The sequence below is a fragment of the Ascaphus truei genome, chromosome 5, assembly GCF_040206685.1.
Source record: "Ascaphus truei isolate aAscTru1 chromosome 5, aAscTru1.hap1, whole genome shotgun sequence".
In the NCBI taxonomy this organism is placed as follows: domain Eukaryota; kingdom Metazoa; phylum Chordata; class Amphibia; order Anura; family Ascaphidae; genus Ascaphus; species Ascaphus truei.
The window spans coordinates 247,826,239-247,849,746 of record NC_134487.1 but is presented as its reverse complement, the minus strand read 5'-3'; the positions used below and the strand labels follow the sequence as shown (position 1 = coordinate 247,849,746).

General features: G+C 39.4%; 1 protein-coding gene across 5 annotated transcripts in view; it reads left to right on the top strand.

Annotated features, from left to right (window-relative positions):
* Positions 1 to 18,006: 18,006 nt before the first annotated feature.
* The window catches only part of TENM2 (teneurin transmembrane protein 2), a 2,373,952-nt gene continuing 2,368,450 nt past the window's right edge, over positions 18,007 to 23,508 (top strand). For 3 of the 5 annotated variants that reach the window (XM_075601896.1, XM_075601894.1, XM_075601892.1), the window contains exon 1: positions 18,007 to 18,626. The gene's annotated coding sequence lies outside the window, so the exon portion shown is untranslated. Of the gene's footprint in view, positions 18,652 to 23,508 lie in introns of all 5 variants that reach the window. The other 2 variants (XM_075601893.1, XM_075601895.1) reach the window with 2 other exon arrangements.

The following is a 23,508-nucleotide window of genomic DNA, read 5'->3' as shown; positions in this document are numbered from 1 at the left end:
GGATGAAATGCGGCGCTTTTATCCAATTACAGATCCTGTAATGAAAGGCGTTCGAGACTGCATTAATGGCGTTTTGCGCCATGCAAGGAATCGGCCATGGACATACAATGTGGTGGACTTTCTGAATTAATCACGGGAACTGTAAGACCATACTGTTGTGCTGTACTGTACATGTTGCTGTACACACACACAGGACCTGCACAATTCCAGTCCCTGAGGGCCGCAAACAGGCACGGTTTTCAAGGTTGTCCTGAAAACCGGGCCTTTCTGCTGCCCTCGTGGACTGTACTGGTGCAGACTGTTTTGCACACCATCCCATCTATACATAAATGTTTTCACAACTGTACAGTAAACCATACACCTGTTGATGTTTTGAATTGCTGTGCACTTAAAATGTTTCTACATTGTACAGTATTTGTAAATAAATGTTTTTGTACTTACTCCACCAATAAAAACACATGTTGATTTGTTTTATATTGTTCGATTGGCTCCTTTGCTACTGTAACAAAATACAGTGTTTCTAGAATGTACACTACTGTCCAGGCACACTGTACTGTATACTGTAGGCATGCTCAGTACAAGAGTATTAAAAAAAAAATAGAAGACACCCAGTACTGTACTGTATGTACTGGCATTGTATAGAACAGAAAAAGACGGTGTAAACAGCGCTAACAATAAATAATTACTATTAAAATAATCACTGGCAGCCAGGTAAAAACTGACAGTACAGTCAGTGAAAGAACACAAGAAAAAAAGAAAATACCGGCGCCACAAACCAATATAAAAAGTCCAAACCATGTGGTGTAAAGTCCAAATGAATCCTAATAAGGCTGGTGAATGAAGGATCTCATGTCCATGGAGTGCAATACATGAAATGAAAAAAAGAGAAACAAATTAAGGTGCAGTATGCCAACAATGACAGCTAAAACCAGACAAACAAACTACACAAGACGAACAAGACAAACAAACACAGACACTTTAGCAAGGCTCAGTAAAAGTCAAAGCTAATTTATTACTGGCTATTAAAGTGGATAAAATCACGCCTCCGGAGGGGTAAAATTTAAACCCTACTCACAGAAAGCTGGATAAAGCAGGCAAACAGACAGCAATCGTGCTGGAGGATATCCAAGATGGCGGCCGGAGTGTCCTCTCCGGCGTCCCCACGTGGCAGGGGTGGAAGGTGAGTCTCACGAATCGCGGGATTACCGGGCGGATATGACGTCACACCACCCGACAGTCCCCAGCGCTGACTTTCTCCTTCACTTGGCTCCCACAGCTCCAACACGGCTCCACTCTCTGTACTGTCAACTGCTTCCACAAACCAGTCTGAAGCTCTAATACACTCAAATCTTCCCGACGCGTTTCGTGCGCATGCGCGCACTTCTTCAAGGGATAAGGCATTGTATAGAAGACATATACTGTATGTACAGTACTGTAATACATGTTGAATAAATGCATAGTTTTTATTTTTTCGTGTTTATTACACAGTATACTGTTTATAAAAAAGTATTGTATACTGTACGGCCGCAAAACATCAGCATAGTGTACATCAGCCACTAAACTGTAGACTCCGGTACGTGGCTTTTTAAATCCGATTCAGCAATGTGCAGGCATTGTTACACAAAGCGATATTATCCATCGATATCCCGCCATTAGCCGTTTTCTTTTCTGAGGAAAAACAAAAAGAAAAGTTTTACTGTAATGGTCTAAAGAAGTTCCCAGCCAGTCCCACCAATAATTTTCTCGGGGGGCGTCTCCTGTTCACATGCGCATGCGCCTACCGTCGATGTAATGACACGCATAATGTATGCGTTTCAAGAAGGTTCCAATGCGCATGAGCCTAGAGTTCCACCAATAGTTCAGTATCTGCAGTACAGTACTGTAGAAGCCGCTCAGCCAAAATATTGCTTACAGGAGAATCGCTTCACTTTTGAATCGCACCGATATTGATACTGTATTGTCAAAATAAACAAAACACAGAAAATAATACGGCAACAATACTCACCATAGAATTTCCCATTCAGCTGGCGACGGTGCCGGTCCACTGCCAGTCCAGCGTTCTTGATCATCCACGTCGATAGTTTGCAGCGGGACTAGTCCACCTGTAGTCAGCTGATGAGGCTGGAAATTGCTTAGGTACATGCAAGCTTGATCGAAACTGCACGCGAAATCCGGCTCAGGCTCAGGGTTTTCACTGACTGTGGGACCGTTATTGGAAGCCGGTGCTGGTGCATTGCTTGGCAGCGACTGTCGTTTCTTAGTTGGTTTTAACACGACCCTTCGCCTTTTGCGTCTGCATGGTCATAGATATAGGAAAAAGCCGGTGTTACACACCAATACCCTACAACAAATTGTGGCTCAATACGATAAAAACAGGGGTCGCTACATAACCTTTTTCTTATTGCACGTTCCATGTATGAGGAGCTGCCGAAAATTTGTAAAAGTCATAGTTTTCGATAAAATACTGATAAATTTGAACAACTGTTGCTATCTTATCATCTGTTGCATTAATCGCGGCCCATATCAAATACGCGTAACTTCTGTCGGGTTTTTGGAAAACGGGCTGCACTTGAACACTCATGGCGGGCGGGTCTCTGGAGAATACTGTAACCAAAACTGGTCTTTTTCTTTCTTTAATATGAAAAGCCTAAATTGATACATTTTTGCAACCTCTTCATTCAGTCTCAAGGCCAAGTTACAATAGCACACTGTGGTTTCTTTTTTAAACGAAACACCTGCAAGTCGACACATTAATGAAGCGCATGCGCATTACAATTCATGAATATCTGCCATCTGGCGGACACGCGAAGAATTGCAACCTATTAAATCCGAACCATTCTCAATAAACGCATCAACCGCGCATGACCCATGGCTGAGAACGCAAAATGAACGCGGCATGCTCCAGGTGAAGTGCATCGCATTCGAGGAAAAAGCCAGGGAAAAAACGGTGATGTGTTAGACTCAGATGTGCCGCAGCAGTATATACACATATGTATATAAATATATATATATATCTATATATATATATATATATAGAGAGAGAGAGAGAGAGAGAGAGAGAGAGAGAGAGAGAGAGAGAGAGAGATAGAGAGAGATACACACATGATGAACCAATAAAAAAATAAATGTAGAAGGGTTATCAAATATGTGCTCTACTACAAATACCACTTCTCCATACAGACACACATGTATGTCTAGATCGATATATACATACAGGGTAAGAAATTATCTTGTTGTAAAAGCTTGTTTTGCTGTGTTTAAAATGTTTTTGGCAATGCTGCTATGCATAAATGTGTGTGTAATGTATTTTACAATTAGATAGATGTAATTTTTGGTCTTGTATGGTGTACTTTAGGTCAGGATGAGTCTTGCTTTTGTATAATGTATTCTTTTTGATACTTATATTTTGTCTGATGGGGACTTGTTCTGTTTAACGATTGAAATAGTTAATTGTTTAATTGTTAGGGATGGAATTTAAATTGTTTAGTGATTTAATTAATGAATGCTAATTGATTTATGGTTACTTGATTGGTTTAAATAGTATACTTGTTTGGATGTATTGGTATTTTGTTTGGAATATGTTATTGTTAACATTCATTGGCAGAGTGTACATGGTGCATAGATTGTATGCATAATGTATACAATGTGAATGCAATGTTTTGATTGGCATTTGAGGCTTTTGATTGGCATTTGAGGATTTTGATTGGAAGATGAGATTGGATTTTTTAAAGAAATATGATTTTATTGTACTGTGTCTGTATGGAGAAGTGGTATTTGTAGTAGAGCATGTTTTTGATAACCCTTCTACATTTATTTGTATATTGGTTTATCATGTGTGTATATATATACACACATGATAAACCTTTAGCTTCTTTGCATACCCAGTTAACCAACCCCACACTGATGAGACCCATTAAGGTCAAAATAGCTGTCTGTGGGTGGGTTTTCTGGGTATGCACCTTAACCCTGGCTGTGCTCAAAGCTGTGACCATGCAGCAAGCTTAAGCCTATAGGGAACTATGTTAAAAATGGTTTTAGAATCAAAAAGTGGCACTGTGTGCTCATTTGCATGTCATTTCCCAGAATCCCTTGCTGCAGTGGATTTGCTGTGTGGTGGGTGATAATCGTGAAAGGCGGGTTTGCAGACCTGCCTAAGACATGAAGATGAACATACAGTTGTATTTACATATATTTGTATATATATATATATATACAGTAGAGGCAACGATTATTCTAACACTTGCCTTAAACTAGCCGGGTTACATTCAGGGTATGTGCTGGGTATGTTCTGGGCTAGTTTGAGGCACGTTTAAGGCATTTCTGCATTGACTAATGACCCATAGGATTAACACAGCAGGGATCCCTGGCAGTCCAATTCAGTTTGAATGGGACTGACAGGGACCCCTGCTGTTAATCTGATAGGCCATTATTCAATGCAGAAATTCTGGGACTAGTTTAAGGAAAGTTTAAGGCATGTATTCAGAATGTACCTGGGTGTACCTGGGTCTTTTGGGGAATTGCCACTGTTTTTTGTTAGAATAATCGCTGCCTCTACTATATATATGTGTGTATATATATAGTTGCATGATAAAGCCACTCTACAAATGAATGGGTGAAGGGTGGGTATCGGGCCAGGGTGGCTTAACCCCTTAATTATACTTATAAGACTTGCCTAGGCGCCACAATTTCCTTTTAAAATAAAATAATATATAGAAAAAAATAGAAAAAAAAATATATAAAATAAAATGAAAAGATGTTACCCAACAGGATACTTCTCAAACCTTTCCAGGAAAATGTGCCAAGATTTTCCACGGATGCAGTCTTGGATTGTTGTGGAAAGGGAGCGATCCAGTCAGGGATACATCATGTAAATAAAAACATATAAAACAATAATTGTGCAGTATTGTGATTATATATTGGCTTGTTTATGAATCTTGGCTCTAATAGAGAACCTACTTACAGCAACAGTAAAAAAAAATGTTCGCTTTTGTCTGACTCAGTCAGGTAGTGTGGAATTGGTGATGTGTCTTTAAGGTTAGAGTTAGCCTCATCCGGTCCTCGCACAAGCAGACTATTCCAGTTGATATGAATGCTTGAATCCCAGTATGGTATATGTGGACAGAAAGCAGAAACAGCCCAATGGTGTAGGTTGCAGAAAAACAGGGTTTATGAACAGTAAGGGTAAGGCATGTACTCACACTTTGTACAGTAAAACAGTGCACATAAAGGTTTCTTTGGCGCTGGATAGGTTGCGCTCACTGTAGTAGAGGCTCCCCGTCTCCCTCTATCACCAGACGTGCCGCCGGCAATGGCGTCTGACGTCACTTCCCTCTCGCGTCTATCCGCATCCGGTGGAGGTAGATTATGACGCGCTGGGAGAGGGTATGCGGGAGAGTTCGTACTTCTGGAGTTCTCTCTTCAAGGCAGCTGCAGCTTTGATGAGTCGGCTCTACGCGTTTCGCTGTAGCATACAGCTTCGTCAGGAGCGTCATGACGTGTCGTTTGTGGGCGTCATGTATTTATACTGTGTGGACTAATTAGCTACTCAGTGTCTTACTGATTGAACTAATTGTTACATACTTTAACCCACAGGTTTGCCTATACACAGGCACAGGAAGACTCTGTGGTCCAAACATGAACTAACTGTTTTGCTAAAATACATGACTAAAATACACATAATACAATCTTTAATAACATACATACTCAAAATTGATACAGATAAATTTAAATTTAAAAAAGGATTAACATAAGGAATTAATAAAATAAATGTGAATGGGATCGAATGGGTATATATTAATATATTTCATATCTCATAGAAAATACCATCATTATGGTTTAAAACTTGCACTTAAAATTATCGTAGATCGGGAGAGAGAAAAGACAGAGAGACAGGTATTAGTATATAGAAATGTATCTTCTATAAATACTTTAAAACAACATTTAGATGAAATTGTTAAAATTCTTTTGTTATTATTTGATATACCCATATTTCATTTTACTAGAGGTAGATTTAAAGTCAGAGGTGACTGGAGCATAAACTAAATTGCGCAATAATTTAAATATTTAAGAACTCAGATATTAAAAATAGATATTATTATTCCTATTTAATGATTTCATACATAAAATAGTTGTATTAAATTTTGATCTAATAACACATGGTGTAGAGTGTGTATAGAAAAATTTAATAATTATTCAAAGATTATTTTCCAAGAATAATTATATAAAAAAATATATATCTATATATAAAAAAAAAAAAAAAAAAAAAATTTTACTTATAAAATCATCTAGTTAGACCTTACATATACATATTGTAAAAATGGACACGATAAAGAGGCGTAGGAGGGAAGGAGTCCAAAAATGAATAGATGTATTAATTATGTAAAAAGGGCAAAATTTCAAAGTCTGAATTTAATCCGTTTGGAATTAGTGTGTTAAGTTTATAAATCCAGTACATTTCCCTCTTACTTAAATCCACCTCTCTGGAACGGCCCCTCCAGTGTTGTTTAACACTTTCAATGGCAATAAATCTAAGACTATCTGGATTTGAATGATGGTGTTTAGCGTAGTGATTTGAAACACTATGGGTTAAAATACCCCTTCTAATGTTGCTTAGATGTTCGATGATGCGAGTGCGGATGGGTCTTGTTGTCTTCCCCACATATTGTAGCCCGCATGGACACTGGAGGACGTATATTACAAAATCGGTGTTACAATTCATGTATTGCTTAATATTAAAAGACTCTTTACTTGTATGGCATACAAAGCTAGTTTTTTCCTTCAATTTATGCTGACATGCTTTCGCATCATCGAACATCTAAGCAACATTAGAAGGGGTATTTTAACCCATAGTGTTTCAAATCACTACGCTAAACACCATCATTCAAATCCAGATAGTCTTAGATTTATTGCCATTGAAAGTGTTAAACAACACTGGAGGGGCCGTTCCAGAGAGGTGCATTTAAGTAAGAGGGAAATGTACTGGATTTATAAACTTAACACACTAATTCCAAACGGATTAAATTCAGACTTTGAAATTTTGCCCTTTTTACATAATTAATACATCTATTCATTTTTGGACTCCTTCCCTCCTATGCCTCTTTATCGTGTCCATTTTTACAATATGTATATGTAAGGTCTAACTAGATGATTTTATAAGTAAAAAATTTTTTTTTTTTTTTTTTTTATATATAGATATATATTTTTTTATATAATTATTCTTGGAAAATAATCTTTGAATAATTATTAAATTTTTCTATACACACTCTACACCATGTGTTATTAGATCAAAATTTAATACAACTATTTTATGTATGAAATCATTAAATAGGAATAATAATATCTATTTTTAATATCTAAGTTCTTAAATATTTAAATTATTGCGCAATTTAGTTTATGCTCCAGTCACCTTTGACTTTAAATCTACCTCTAGTAAAATGAAATATGGGTATATCAAATAATAACAAAAGAGTTTTAACAATTTCATCTAAATGTTGTTTTAAAGTATTTATAGAAGATACATTTCTATATACTAATACCTGTCTCTCTGTCTTTTCTCTCTCCCGATCTACGATAATTTTAAGTGCAAGTTTTAAACCATAATGATGGTATTTTCTATGAGATATGAAATATATTAATATATACCCATTCGATCCCATTCACATTTATTTTATTAATTCCTTATGTTAATCCTTTTTTAAATTTAAATTTATCTGTATCAATTTTGAGTATGTATGTTATTAAAGATTGTATTATGTGTATTTTAGTCATGTATTTTAGCAAAACAGTTAGTTCATGTTTGGACCACAGAGTCTTCCTGTGCCTGTGTATAGGCAAACCTGTGGGTTAAAGTATGTAACAATTAGTTCAATCAGTAAGACACTGAGTAGCTAATTAGTCCACACAGTATAAATACATGACGCCCACAAACGACACGTCATGACGCTCCTGACGAAGCTGTATGCTACAGCGAAACGCGTAGAGCCGACTCATCAAAGCTGCAGCTGCCTTGAAGAGAGAACTCCAGAAGTACGAACTCTCCCGCATACCCTCTCCCAGCGCGTCATAATCTACCTCCACCGGATGCGGATAGACGCGAGAGGGAAGTGACGTCAGACGCCATTGCCGGCGGCACGTCTGGTGATAGAGGGAGACGGGGAGCCTCTACTACAGTGAGCGCAACCTATCCAGCGCCAAAGAAACCTTTATGTGCACTGTTTTACTGTACAAAGTGTGAGTACATGCCTTACCCTTACTGTTCATAAACCCTGTTTTTCTGCAACCTACACCATTGGGCTGTTTCTGCTTTCTGTCCACATATACCATACTGGGATTCAAGCATTCATATCAACTGGAATAGTCTGCTTGTGCGAGGACCGGATGAGGCTAACTCTAACCTTAAAGACACATCACCAATTCACACTACCTGACTGAGTCAGACAAAAGCGAACATTTTTTACTGTTGCTGTAAGTAGGTTCTCTATTAGAGCCAAGATTCATAAACAAGCCAATATATAATCACAATACTGCACAATTATTGTTTTATATGTTTTTATTTACATGATGTATCCCTGACTGGATCGCTCCCTTTCCACAACAATCCAAGACTTAACCCCTTAATTAGGCATTAGGCAGTGAGGCATTTAAAGTGAGCTTTTAAGTGATAAATACAGTTAGACTACAGTTAATATACTCACTTTCTTCATGCAATGACCAATAACCTCAGCTGATATGACATGGATCTAATTGCATTCTCTTCACAGGTATGTTCCTGATGCTGTGCAAATCCTGTGTAAAAGCCTGACTGTGGCCTTGTAGAATTGATATAAGTATGTTCCTGATGCTGTGCAAATCCTGTGTAAAAGCCTGACTGTGGCCTTGTAGAATTGATATAAGTATGTTCCTGATACTGTGCAAATCCTGTGTAAAAGCCTGACTGTGGCCTTATAGAATTGATATAAGTATGTTCCTGATGCTGTGCAAATCCTGTGTAAAAGCCTGACTGTGGCCTTGTAGAATTGATATAAGTATGTTCCTGATGCTGTGCAAATCCTGTGTAAAAGCCTGACTGTGGCCTTGTAGAATTGATATAAGTATGTTCCTGATGCTGTGCAAATCCTGTGTAAAAGCCTGACTGTGGCCTTGTAAAATTGATATAAGACATCTTTGTTAGGTACTTAAGACCTCTGGGTAATGGTCAAATTATTCCCTGAAGAAGTAGTTTATTCTACGAAACATGTTGGATGATTTTTATCTAGTGCCTTAATATTGCCATTGCCTCCATTGGCATCACCCTGCTAGTAATACTCCCGGTGGTAATTTTGGGCATATGAGAGACTTTGAGAGACTTTGACTGCCTCCCTGCCGGTTCCCTCGCTGCTGCGGAGACTGTGACGTCATCACTCAGTATCCCGTGACGGAGCGACAACGTGGCACGCCGAGTGTACCCTTGCAGAGCTGAGGTCTCACCCCCGTACAGTGGATCTGCTCGCTGAGCTACTGCACCGACACACTTTATTCGAGCAAATACCCGGTATGTACCTGGCAGATACCTGGAATGCGCCACTCCTAACCTCTGACAAGCCCCGTTGCATTTGCCTTCCCAGCCTGGGTTCATGCCTGGCTGATGGGCGGCTGATCTGTTAAATGATAATGATTAGGATTTAATAGGCTGCAATGCTTCGTGTGTCTACCAGATGGCATAAATTCATGAATTGTAATGCAGTTTATATATATATACTGTGCAGTATTGCAGCCAGCGGGAATAAAATGCTTCAATCCCTGCTTGGAAAATAACTCAATGTACTCGGGCAGAAAACAGTCACAAACCTCAATACACCCGGGTATACCCGAATTCGTGGCACTAGCCAAGCTCGAATAAAGTGTGTCGCCAGTGTACACGAGCTGCACCAGACGGCTTGGAAGCGCGAGCGATCCCACCAAGCACCAATACCTGCAACGTAGCGTGGTTGCTGTAAAGGGAAATCCCCTCGGGAGCGATGTACTGCTGGATGAGGGGTTTTGGACATTAATCCTGCTCCTGAACCAACGTAGCGCCCCCGCTGAGAGAAGCAAGCTGCAGACTCTTCTGACAACAGTTGCTGAGTGGTAACTTGTGTGAAAAACACTAAATGCACCTATTCCACTGTTTTGATGTACGCAGATTTATTACCCTGTAATTACTAATATATAGCATTAATTGCTTCACTATTTGGCGTTGTGCGCTGTTTCTTTTGTTTCCATGGACCAGGATGCATTGTCATCTTTGAAGGTAAAATATATGAAATATAATGTAGCCTTATGCACTGTACTTTACTTGTGTAGCCTTACTGTATGAACTGTACTGTACTATTGTGCAGTTTTTTGAGCACTTTCCTTTTCTTGCTATAGGAATCATGAATATGCTTTCTTCCAAGACAACATTGTCCCTGAGATAGTGCAATACATCACATGCGAGTTCCCGAATGGTCACCACTTCTACCAGGACAACGATCCGAAGCACACCGCGTCAACAGCGCATATCCTTGAGCGCGGTATCAACTGGGTGAAGACGCCAGCGGAGTAAGTGCGGTAACCGTGTCTCATTTTTTTCCCACTGTTTTTGCTGTGTACTGTACTGTATCTCTTAAACTAATTGTCCTTTTTTTCCAATGACAGATCGCCAGACTTCAATCTGATCGAAATGGTCTGGCATCAGCTGAAGGACCATCTCCGGAAAGTGGCGAAACCCTCCAAAAAGGAGGAGTTGTTGAAAGGCATAATGAGTTTTTGGAACGATGTACTCACCGTGGAACGCTGCAATAAATATATAGACCATATTGCCACTGTGTTGCCCATTGTGATCGCGCGTAACGGGCAAGCATCAGGAAAGTAGTACTTTGCTGTAGTATTGTAAGTACAGTATGACACAGGTAAGTATGGCACTGATTTTTTCGTTCCTAGTTTTCAGAGTATACGGTACAGTAGGTACAGTTTTTTCTTCACAGAGAGAGCAGCATTAGCCATCTGGTTACATAGTATTTAACAGTAGTCAGAGTATACAGTGGTTCCAGTATAGACTAGTTTGACAGTAGTACAGTAACTGCCTACTAACTGCTCAATATATATATATAATAGTTAAAAAATGTTTGTCTGTCAGTTTGTGCCCCCTGTGATTGGCCAGTGGACGGCCACAGCTCATTGGCCTGCGGGGGGGGGCTGACGTCACAGCCACGCCTACGCAGGGCGTGACAGTCACACCACCCTTAGCGTACCACTGCCACCCCCAGTGAGCCGGGAGCCAGGAACCAGCCCCCTGTGCACCGCCGCCAGCACACCAGTGAGCCTGAAGCCAGCCCGCCCCTGCAGTGCACCGTCGCCAACCCCTATGCCTGTGTGAACACCCTTCCACCTCCCCCTCTCCCGCACCCCCACCCACAGTGCCGGTGCCGACAACCAACTCACCGCCGCCACTGCAGCACACTTCCGCCACAACCAGCCCCCCCGCCCGCCCCTACAGTGCACCACCGCCACCATTCCCGTGCCTGTGAACACCCTCCCGCCTCTCCCCCTCCCCCCACAGTGCCTCGCCACCACCCGCCTCTGCAGCGCTCCGCCGCCGCCCCTTATCCGCCCTGCCTGTCAACAGGCGGGGGGCCCAGCTGTGAATAGGGGGAAATGGATATCTGAACGGGGGCGCTGTGCATGGGGGCCGCATTAATGTGATGGGGGGGAAATGCCCGAGAAAATAGAGAGTGGGAGACAGAAGGGAAGTGGGACACAGAGAGGGGAATGGGGACAGAGACACAGAGAGGGGGAGTGGAGATAAAGGGGTGGAACAGAGAAAGAGGGAGGGGCCGAGAAAGAGAGAGGGGATCAAGAAAGACAGGGGGAGTGGAGAGAGAGGGGGAAGCGGAGAGAGGGGGAGCAGAGAGAGGGGGAGTGAAGAACGAGACAGGGAGAGCAGAGAAAGAGATGGGGAGTGGAGAGAGAGGGGGGAGCGGAGAAAGAGGGGGAGCGGAGAAAGAGAGGGGAGCAGAGAGAGGGGGGAGCGGAGAAAGAGACAGGGGGAGTGGAGAGAGAGGGTGAGCGGAGAGAGAGGGGGGAGCGGGGAGAGAGGGGGAGCGGGGAAAGAGGGGGGAGTGGAGAGAGAGGGGGAAGCGGAGAGAGGGGGAGCGGAGAGAGTGGGGAGTGGAGAATGAGACAGGGAGAGCAGAGAAAGAGACGGGGGAGTGGAGAGAGAGGGGAGAGCGGAGAGAGGAGAGAGGGGGGAGCGAAGAAAGAGGGGGAGCAGAGAAAGAGGGGACCAGAGAGGGGGGAGTGGAGAAAGAGACAAGGGGAGTGGAGAGAGGGTGAGCGGAGAAAAAGCGGGGAGCGGGGAGATAGGGGGAGCGGGGAAAGAGGGGGGAGCGGAGAGAGAGAGTCCACTCCTTATTTCCCATAAATAACGAAACCTGCCAAGGATGTCCCCTATCCCCTCTCTTATTCCCAATATCCATTGAACCATTAGCAGCCCTAAATAGAAAAAAAAACAACATTTCAGGAATTCACGTTAAAAATCAAGACTATAACATTGCTCTGTTTGCTGATGATATAAAACTGCTCTCACAAAACCGTTAATGTCACTCCCTAACCTATTCAAAAATGTAGATTCCTTTGGTAAAAGTTCAGGCTATAAAATTAATAATATATTAATAATAATAATAATAATAATAATAATTATAATAATAATAATAATAATAATAATATATACAGTAATCTGTAGCTCTAAACTTAAATCTTCCCAGTAACACAGTCAAACTCATCCAAACCAATTTTGATTTCAAATGGGATCCACAAAAAATTAAATACCTAGGTATTTCCATCTCACCAAAGATTACAACACACTGTATACATTTAATTAGTCCCCTCTTTTTAAACACATCTATAAAGATCTGTGAAATTGCGACCCCTACTAGATATCCTGGTTCGGTAGGATCACATTGATAAAGATGAACATCCTCCCTAAGATTCTATTTTTTTTTAATACAGTACACTACCAGTTAAAGTCCCCGACAAAGAATTACAAAGAATTACAACTACTGCAAAATACTGTAGAATTATTCGCTATATTTGCAAAACAAAAAACAAGGATTAACAGATCCATTCTATATCGCCCTAAATCAGGGTGAACTGGCACTCCCGGAACTGAAGAGATATTACAAGGTAGCTCACCTAGGACAATTAATCAGTTGGCACAATAACCAAACTGAGAAAAGATAGGTAGAGATGGAGGATTTGGTTTGCCACCCTGAGGAGCTCCAGCATATCCTTTGGCTGGTGTCACAGAGAAAAGGAAACCTAGTGTGCAAGCACTCAATCACAGCTGAATGTATAGTGAATGTGTTAAAATACTTTATTTATACCAATAAATAAAAAAGGGGGGTTAAAATAAAACGTATGTCAAACAATACGTGACTGTCATTGGTAACTTAACTCAGGTGAGTAAAGTTGATGAATCGTATGGAGATCCCTAATAGATGTTCGGGATTTATTGCTTTGGATATAGCTACCTATAAATATAGGAATGGGGCCGTCAAGGGGCCACTGTTTAGATACCGTCCGGTCCCCTTTGGGACTGGGTCAGAACATATGTATGTAGCTTGCAATAATGTGTTAGTGATCTGTGGCAAAAATGCGGTGGTAGTGACAATCGCTGTGACCACCCAGTGTTAGTACATAGTCAGTAAATACCCATACTCCTTGGTAGTTGATAGGTATATACTGATAGCGCTGTGGGCAGACCCGTGTAAGGGTTAATCCCACATCCCCCTCTTAGCCTGTAAGGTATTATAATGTGTGCTTAGAGATAGATATGTCTCCCTCTCACAGTATTCCGTAGTATGGCCAGATAGTTTTATCCTGTATTCAGGTTAAGGCTCAGATGGCGGATAAAACTGTGAAGACATATATCTCCTATATGCTAGATGCTGCTATAGGGTTAACCTTCAGTGACACTTGCTCAAGGAGGGTAACTGACTATGGATAACTTGTACTGCAGTTATCATGAATGCTAAGTGAACCTGAGTGAGGCACTCAATGGTACCCTTTGGGAGAGGGTAATAGTGCATCAAATGCAGAGCACATAAGGTATGGTGGTGTACAGTACATACAGTAGATGGTGTGCTAAATAGCTCTGGTGCTCCAAAATAAGATGCGCTCCTGTCCTAGAGCCTCACTAAAAAATAGCTAAAACCGAGCCGGTGATGGCCATGGGTAGGTAGGTATAATGTATAGCAGTGCATGCGAACCCGCCACGCATATACTCCCCCCAAATACAGAGAAATAAACCCCCGATTGAAGCCAAGCATAAGCGCAGTGACTGATAGAATACAGTCACTGCAAGACCTGACAGGCTGATGCACGCGATCCTGTTAGGAGCGCGAAGAGATCTGAGCAGGGAATTTTTCAAATGCCGGTGTCAAACAGCTGACTGAGCTGGCCCCTCACTTCCACAGTGTGCTGTGCGACAGGCAGACCGGCACCAGGGAGATACCGAGAAGACACTGAATCAGGGAAGGAGGGGAGGGAGGGGGCGGGTTGTGGGGGGTTCTAAGTCTAGATGGGTCACATGTGAGACCACAACGCATAGTCCCCTATATCAGCGCTGATCATTGATATATCAGCGCTGTTTTGCTTGAGGGTATGCCTAACAAAACAGTGGGCTAGAGATACAGCCCCATAAGAGGATCCTGCGGTAGGAAAGTATACCCCGCAGGGTCACCATATATAAATACACGGAGGAAGCTGCGTGGGAGGCAACAGCAGCCTTGTCGGCAAAATACTGTCTTTCAGATGAAAGAGCTTCCCGTGTGTGCATGAGTGTGTGTAGCCAACCTTTGGCTGAAAAGAACAATAGGCCACATTTAGTATATAAAAATCCAGTTTTCACCTTCTCATGTATTTTGTGGGATTCCCTTAAATCTAAAAACAATTTGACCACCCCCTTCTCCATGATGTACCCTTTGTTATCAACATCTTCTTTTTCACCAGGTTACAATAAGAACCAACCAAATCTATGGACGCAACATGGAGTAAGTAGGCTGAAAGATGTGATGGATTTTCATAATATTAAAACCTTCCCTACAATACAATCAAAATGTAACATCCCAAATACTGAATTTTATAGATATCTGCAGCTTACACTCTTTTTCCAATCTAAATACCAAGAAAAAGTACCACTAGAAATTACCCAATTTGAATCCTGGTGTAACACCCAATCTTTAACTAAGGGAATCACCTCTATCCTCTACCATTCAATCTGTAACATCCCTATTGACCATAAAACATTCACCTGTGTAGTGATTAAGGAAAATATATATACAATTCTATATCTTGGTACTACACCACAGTAAAACTGAATTCAATGCATCCAATGGTTTTGCCTATGTGTTGGAGGGACTGTGGCAGCCAGGGCTCCATCCTACATATCTGTGAGAATGTAGTTGGTGGTTTGGGGCATAAGTCCCAATCACAGTGCTCAATCCAATTCTGAACCTTTAGACAATAATGAGTATGAGTCCACATATCATGGTGACAGGAAACTGTATCAGCCAGCAGGTAGAGTAATGAGACCCAGTGCTATATGAATGCAGCAAAAAGACACTCAGTGTAATGGCAATAGTCCATGTGTCATAATAAAATGAAGGGTTAACATACCGTTGTTGTATGGGACTCGGCCATACCAAACCCTTGTGCTGCAGCACTAATCCAGGTCATCCAATATCCCTGTGAGGGAGAAATATACTCACAGCAGGCTTGTTCCAATGCAGCGTGCAGCACGCTCAATATTCACGTAGAGGTTGAAATCCAAAGATTCCTGCGGTGCACAGCCAAATAGGGTAGAGGACCAGCAAGGTGTAGTTTAAAAATATACTTTATTGAAACAGCATGGTACAGGGGACACACACTCTGACGCGTTTCGGACTGGTATAGTCCTTAGTCATAGAGCTCTATGACTAAGGACTATACCAGTCCGAAATGCGTCAGAGTGTGTGTCCCCTGTACCATGCTGTTTCAATAAAGTATATTTTTAAACTACACCTTGCTGGTCCTCTACCCTATTTGGCTGTGCACCGCAGGAATCTTTGGATTTCAACCTCTATCTGTGAGAATGTCCTAAAATTAAACCCCTATGGGAGAAAATTCTCTAATTGGTAGAAGAGGTGTCTGGCTTCCGTATTCCTAGAAACTCCCTCTTTGTGATTCTGGGGGTGCCAATTCCCAATTTAAGCAACCTGGAGTCAAAATTGATCATTCATATCTTCTTTAATGCAACAAGATGCTCCATTTCTCGCTTCTAGAAACATAAAGTCCCGCCCCATTTCCAGTGTGTTTGTAATAAAATATGATCGTGAGATTGTCTTCTTATCTTCACAACTCCCCCAATAGATATATTGATACATGGGAGCCCTGGTTCACACACTTTCATAAGCAAATAAGATTCTAGGTGATATATGGATCTACTGGAGTCCTACTGCTGAAGGAATATATATATATATATATATATATATATATATATATATATATATATATATATATATACTGTATATATATATATATATATATATATACACAAATACACAAATGTTAATAGTAGCACTGTATGTCTTGTACGTGCCTTACAACCCATGTCACGTCACATTTTGCAGCCATGAGACTATAATAAATAGGCCCCAATGTAACCCCAAGCTTAGCATTTACTATACAGCCTATTGCTTATAGATAAGTAGCAGAAGCAGCACTAGCTGCACCATACCACCACTGTGGAAGTCCTATACAGTATGTCATATTATCCCATATAGTCAAAGTGTATTTTATGTCATTCCAGAGGTGTTACAATATTATGGGTTATAATGATAGCTAACTTCTGAAGACTTACTTGCAACCCAAATGTGTATGTTCATAAGCAATTCATAATTAGTTTAACTTGTCCATAGGAACAATTATAACTAGAACATATACTGTATGTCTTGAACAATTCCTAATGTGCACTCTGGTATCTTTGACAGCATCACAGATAATTGGAATCTCAAGTCATGGGGTTATGATGGCCTAAAGTTACCACTGAGATAATTTTTCTACCATGTGTTTGATATTTATAGCTGCACCTGCTGAAAGGAAAAAAAACAGAGTATTGGATGATAAATGGTTCTCTAAATTTTATAAATGTATATTTTGTTTTCATTTTTGTATTTCGGATAATGAATTAAGTAATAAAATTGTATCACATAGAAGTGATTTTTTTAAGTGGCTATGTTACATGTGTAGGGCAAGAATGTTATCCAGCATATATTTTATTTTGGACTGCAAACATTTTTTTTTAATAAAAATATATATGTTTATTGAAATGATTCACAAATTCTGTTTCCAATATTTTCTCATAGAATAATAAATCACAGACATATTTGAAATTAGGGATTTGGTACTGGCACCTAATACAGGAGGGAAGTCGCCACTGTTCAAAGGTACAGTAATCGGAGCAAAGTTATAAGGCGGTTATTAGATCATTTACAATACCAAGTTGGCCTTTTAGAGAGCTTCCTACAGTAACCCAAATGTGTATGTACAGTACATTTAGTCAGAATGTATTTCCAAAACAGGTTAACTAAATGCACAACTAAAGTCTAAACCACTTTGTTAAAAAAAAAAAAAAAAATCATAAAAACATGAACATATTAATTGTATTTACTGTTTAAGATTCATATGATACAGGGCTCTGAATTCTCTTTTTGATGACAACAATAATATGCATTGCCCTAAATGATAACTCTACAAATATAGATTCAAACGTGTTATGATCTATCAATGTACATTTAAACTCAAAGGCAAAAGAACACGTGCAAAAGCCGAAAGGTAAGATAACAAAACAAGCCATGTGAGGACGTAAATGGAAATTACAACTGTGTGGAAGCGATTATTGAAAATAAATAAGCTGTAGGCGTGCTTTACCTAGCACTAACTCTCCAGGTAAAGCCAAGCAATTGCTCCACCTTTCCTAAGCATTCCTGCAAACATTTTACATATTTTTTAATTCAATCTTTATTGGACTCATTTTGACCCCTCCTGCTTTTTGAGCATCAGTAATACACACTTGCTTCTGTGCCACTAGGGAAAAAAACAACATAAACATAGAAAGCAAGTGGGGAAGCATTGGAGCGGTGAACAGAATGAGCTGTCCAGGGTGCTGAAGAGGATGAGCTGTAGCATTCCTTGGCCCCCTTCTCTGCGAGACGTCCTCCCTGGCCTGAGAAGCGCAGTGGTAGATCCCAAATCTGCTATGCATGTGAGCGTTCGAGTTGCAAGCTTGGGGATTGGACGTCCTCTCCATTCAGTCTGCGCCCGTGCCCTGGCTTGATTCAGAAGCAGGTTGTACAATACACAGAGCTGCAGCGGGTGGTTCGCTCACTCGCCAGTCGGCGTGGAGTAAGCAAAGGCGAGCTGCAGAACTGTGGACACACGTTGCTAGATTGGAGAGGGACGCTGCCTTGTTTTACCCGCCGGCACTATGGGATATCCTTGTGCAGTGAAACTCCTGGAAAATTAAACGTGTGAGAGACAGGCAAATAGAAGTTCCGCATATATTTGCTGTAGAGAACCTGCAGGACAAGCTGGTAATATTCTTATATTCCTACTCAGGTCTGTCCGTGTTTTACTCATATTTCTATTGCCGTATCGATTAAAGCTCAGATGATCTCGTGTTTTATTTTCATGTTCAGGTTCATTGGCATCACTGCAGCTTCTGCAACTCCATGTGCACCTACTGTAGTATATAAGTGTCAATGCACAGTTGCATTTAATGAGTGGGAAGGGTTTGTGTATTTGCGCACTAAGGCAAGTACAGAGTTGTGTGTTTAGTATTTTTATTTGGTAACGTGCATTTTATATGTGTATTTGTATGTATGTGTATTTTCATGAGATGCGGAAGTAGCTTCCATTATGGTTATTGTCAATCTAGAGGTGAGCCTTCTCGACCAGACATAATAGACTATTAGGATTTCCTGTATATTATATTGTGGATATGATTTGGACTATGTGATCAGATATTCAGCATTTTGGTGAAGGGGAAAGGAGTAATCTCTTTTCCAAATTAAGGGGGGGGGGGTGCTGTTTTGCATCATTGCAGCAGGAGGCAATAATGGACAGCACTACTCATGCTGTTTGGAAAGGATAATACACATACAGTATAAGTGCTTTAGTGCATCTCATACTATCCTGTCCATGATGATTGAGCTGCTGCTAAATTGCAGTTAATAATAAATAAACGACTGGAAAGGTGGGGAGAGGAGAGATTTCTTTAGTGTTTCTCAAATTGCCAAGACAATGTACACTATTTGTTAACAGAATGCCAAGACCATATTAGACTCAACATGGAAATTTAACAAGATTCTGTTTGCATATACATAAAACCTACCAGATAAAGTATTTTAAATAAATAATTATACATGCCAACTAAGAACTGTACATTATTCAAAAGAAACAAAGTCACATATAAAACTTACAGAAATTATTTTTTTATGTTACATTATATTTCTAAATACTTAATTACTTTAAAATTTCTTGTAGTACAGTGATTAAAATAAAGCTACTAGTTTCAACTGCATGACGCTTAGTTCAAGAGAAATGACACAAGTTAATAAGTAATGACAAGTTGGTAGTTAAAAACGAATCAATTCAGTTTACAGTTGTAAAATTTCTGTTAAGTAAGGCATTATTGATTGTCGCAAACCACTTAATCCACCCAAACAAATTAAGAATTTCAGATGGCATGTTGTATACATGTATGGGTATACTGTACTTAGTATTAAGCATCAAAGTTGAATTACTTTGCATTACAGATCCAATTAATAAATTGTGCTGGTATTTAATTGTAGGCCACACATATTAATGAAAAGATGGAGTAAACACATTCTCTTATCTGAAACTTCTATGATGCAAAATAAAGAAGTTAACAGTAAAGTTATACTTGGAAGTGAGAGCTTATGTGAAACTTTTCTTGTCATGGCATGTACTGTATAGTACACTTGATTGTATTGTCTAGTGGATTGTGTCTGTAGAGACATTTGTAAAAATCTAGTTATGAACCTTTATTTAATATTTTTGATTTGTGCTCCTTGATTACTTAGTGACATGTCACCCTTTTTGATTTGACTTTTATCTGCTCTGTGAAATCTATTTAGAGTTGGATGAAATAAAACAGATGAATGATTTCTTGCTTTGCTGATCCAAAATGAACATTTTATTATACAGAACTGCATTTAGTTGGAAAGATGAAATAAAAGTTACTGCTAGTCTGAAATGACTGAATTATGCCTGGTTTTAGATATTTTCATGCTTCTTCGATTTTATAATGTAATGAAATATAAAAAATTATGCTCCTTTTCTTCATAAGGAACATGATTCATCCAACCATGCACTTTTTTTTGAAGATGTTTCTCTTATGATTTGAATATATCTGATCTTAAATCAGTTTTTTTAAGAAATCAAATAACTAAACTGTTCATTCTGAAATATATAGGCCTAGTTAGGTTTGGCCATATTATATTTATAATTAATACCTTAGGCCATGTACACTGTACATTTATGTTAGGCAATAAAATATGATTGACAAATGCATGCTTAATAAAACAATTTTTAAATCTAGTGTTTCCTAATAAGGCCATTTGCAGTTAATGTTTACACTTTATGCTACATGTCAAACGTTAAACATTTTAAAAATACACTTTTTCCTTTTTTTGCTTCTGTGCCCTGCTATTTGTGATATTATGTACCTGTTGGGCTTCTTGAGTTTGGTTTCTAAAATCAGAAACATAACTGTCTTCATAAAGAAAGTTATAAGGCCACAAAGTTTTTTCTTGTGCATGATTTTACTCACCAAGGTCTTTTCAGTTAGTTAACAATGGATCTACTAATAAAACAGTGTTGCCTGACTTTTTATGAATGACCTTTTAATTATTTTTTTTTACACATACCAAATTTTTCAGACATGGTGAATTCACATACAGTAGCTAATATATGAATGTAATATTATTTGTTTGTGGTCTAGCTGATGTGCTTTGGTACAGGGTAAGGGAATTCCTGAGTTAAACAATAAAATTATAAAATGTGACTTAATGCTCTAACATTTAAGAGAATATCAAGCCAGTAAATTTACTCTGTGTACCTACTGAGCTATGTAATGATTCTAAGCTAATCAACAGTACATGCCCAACACTAACCGTAGGCTTTAATCACAGTTGAAGTCCATGCTGTCATGATTGTGAAGTGACACATTTTGCTATAATCTAAATACATGACCCCAGAATTTACCTTCTTGACCTTGCCTTATAAAATTTGCACCACTATGTACTTCTTTTTCTGTACTGTATGTCTCCAAAAAAACAGTTTGGTCATAAGCTCTAGTATGCTAGAAACGCCTTTTCCCAATGTTTACTAATGATTCAATTATCCCAAATTGTGTTTACTTGTATTTTTCCCTGTACTATGGTACAGTATATATTACCTTTTCAAAGTGCTGCCTATGTGGTTGACACTATGTAAATGAAACTATATTACAATCAAGTTAAACCATTATATATGTGGGCTGATAATTATAAACATTTTATTTAAATTATGTGAAGTACCTTAAAACAACTTTTGTTCAGAGAAAAAATGGAACATTACAAAAACTCTCTTACCCCAAATGATCTGACCTTAAAAGTTGAACTATTTTATATAGAAAAACATAGACAAAGGTTAGTAGTCAAACATGTATTCATTTGAGGATGATTTGGGGGAATTCAGTGTCATGTTGGGAATATAATTCAGCTCAAGGCTGTTCTGTCCAAAAATGTAAAAGTTCATTAGATGATGTTAGGAGGATAAAATGTGTGTTTAGTTAAATTAGAACCTTCGCATTGAGTTAGAGCCAGAACTCCAGTTATTTTTTAATGATTTTGAAGATCCTAAAACATCTACTGACTCAAAGTTATGAATCCTTTGTACAGTATAATGACTTGTTAAAAAAGATTAATTCTTGTAAAATGTAAATCTAATCTTACACCAAACTTTGTTGTTTGATTTTAGTTGTCTCAAAAAAAGGGATTTTAAAATTAAATTAGAAAATGTAATTATTGGACGGCATGTGGAATTGTTTTTTAAACTATTACAGAGAAGTTTATTAGTCTGTTAGCTTCCCCTAATCAAATATACTTTAAGTATGTTTTCTTTTTTTATCTACACAATTTCCCTTTCTCACTATTCTTAAAATGATTACTACCCTTTATCATTTCTATATTAGGCCATCATAAAATTGTATTATTTATAATTGCCTAATTGTTGTCCTGTAAAATAGAATTGTGTGTATTACATATTTGTTTTGATGCTTCATTTAAATATGTTTACTCCAAATGTGTATTTCAGCGTTTGTTATTGTTACTGTACATTATAATCAAATTAAAGATCATTTTAAAAAGTCACAAACGCTTTCTGCTGGCTAAAATGAGTTAAATAGAATATATATATATATATATATATATATACAAATATAACTGTGTGCTCATCTGCATGTCTTAGGCAGGTCTGCAACCCCGCCTTTCCCCATTATCACCCAGCATACAGCACTTCCACTGCAGCAAGGGATTCTGGGAAATGACATGCAAATGAGCACACAGTGTCACTTTTTGCCTCAATAACCATTTTTAACATGGTTCCCTATAGGCTTAAGCTTGCTGCATGGTCACAGCTTTGAGCACAGCCAGGGTTAAGGTGCATACCCAGAAAACCACCCACAGACAGCCGTTTCGACCTTGATGGGTCTCATCAGTGTGGGGTTGATTTTACTGGGAATGCAAGAGAGGCTATGGGATAGGCTAAACCATAATACTGAGTTAAGTTATGGTGAGTAAAAAACGTGACAAAAACCCTCCACAGGAAAGCAAATATGCAAATATAACTGTATGCTCATCTGCATGTCTTAGGCAGGTCTGCAACCCCGCCTTTCCCCATTATCACCCAGCATACAGCACTTCCACTGCAGCAAGGGATTCTGGGAAATGACATGCAAATGAGCACACAGTGTCACTTTTTGCCTCAATAACCCTGGCTGTGCTCAAAGCTGTGACCATGCAGCAAGCTTAAGCCTATAGGGAACCATGTTAAAAATGGTTATTGAGGCAAAAAGTGACACTGTATGCTCATTTGCATGTCATTTCCCAGAATCCCTTGCTGCAGTGGAAGTGCTGTATGCTGGGTGATAATGGGGAAAGGCGGGGTTGCAGACCTGCCTAAGACATGCAGATGAGCATACAGTTATATTTGCATATATATATATACATATACATATACATATATGCAAATGTAAATACAAATGTATGCTCATCTGCATGTCTTAGGCAAGTCTGCAAGCCCGCCTTTCACCATTATCACCCAGCACACAGCACTTCCACTGCAGCAAGGGATTCTGGGGAATGACATGCAAATGAGCACACAGTGCCACTTTTTGCTTCATAAACCATA